The following is a 1,317-nucleotide window of genomic DNA, read 5'->3' on the forward strand; positions in this document are numbered from 1 at the left end:
ACACCAGCCTGCATCCATCTCCTATGTTTATCTTAGATTTAGCTCTTCGGCCTAACGGAATCAAGGGGTATGGGGAGAAAGCAGGAACGGGGTACTGATTGTGGATGATCAGCCATGATCACAGTGAATGGTGGTGCTGGCTTGAAGGGCCAAATGGCCAACTCCTGCACCATTTTCTATGTTTCTATCAGTTCATAAGTGATAGAAGCAGAATTAGGCCATTTGGCCCATCTAGTCTACTCTGCCATTCAATCATGGCTGGTCTATCTCTCCCTCCTAACCTCATTCTCCTGCCTTCTTCCCATAACCCCTGACACCCGCACTAATCAACAATCTATCTATCTCTGCCTTAAAAATATCCACTGACTTGTGGCTCCACAGCCCTCTGTGGCAAAGAATTCCACAGATTCACCACCGTCCCCCTGTGCATCTGTGCCAACTTTACCAAATTCTCCGTTTATCTTTAGTCTCGGTGCAACATGGATAGGTGGCGTTTCACAGAGTGCTGGAGTAACTCAGCGGGTCAGGCAGCATCTGTGGAGAACATGGATAGGTGACGTTTCACAGAGTGCTGGAGTAACTCAGCAGGTCAGGCAGCATCTGTGGAGAACATGGATAGGTGATGTTTCGGGTCGGTACCTTCTTCCGGGCCTACAGCGTCCCCTGGGCCTAATACGGGACAAGGGCGGTCCCGTACAGGACAAACCAATTTAGCCCAAAGTACGGGATGTCCCGGCTAATACGGGACAGTTGGCAACCCTAGTGGAGCTGCAACCTGTCGTGATCTTTGGGCAAGGGTCACGACGACAGGGAAACACTGGTGGTAAGTGGGAGAGGAAGGATGTGCCGGCTCTGGAGAGGGTCCAGAGGAGGTTTACAAGAATGATCCCGGAATGAGTGGGTTAACATACGATGAGTGTTTGTTGGCACTGGGCCTGTGCTCACTGGAGTTTAGAAGGATGAGGGGGGACCTCGTTGAAACGTACAGAATAGTGAGCGTCCTGGATAGAGTGGATGTGGAGAGGATGTTTCCACTAGTGGGAGAGTCTAGACTAAGACCAGAGGGCACAGCCTCAGAATTAAAGGACGTTCCTTTGGGAAGGAGATGAGGAGGAATTTCTTTAGTCAGAGGGTGGTGAATCTGTGGGATTCTTTGCCACAGACGGCTGTGGAGGCCACAAGTCAGTGGATATTTTTAAGGTGGAGATAGATAGATTCTTGATTAGTGCGGGTGTCAGGGGTTATGGGGAGAAGGCAGGAGAATGGGGTTAGGAGGGAGAGATAGATCAGCCGTGATTGAATGGCGGAGTGGACGTG

The sequence above is a fragment of the Rhinoraja longicauda genome, chromosome 9, assembly GCF_053455715.1.
Source record: "Rhinoraja longicauda isolate Sanriku21f chromosome 9, sRhiLon1.1, whole genome shotgun sequence".
NCBI lineage: Eukaryota > Metazoa > Chordata > Chondrichthyes > Rajiformes > Arhynchobatidae > Rhinoraja > Rhinoraja longicauda.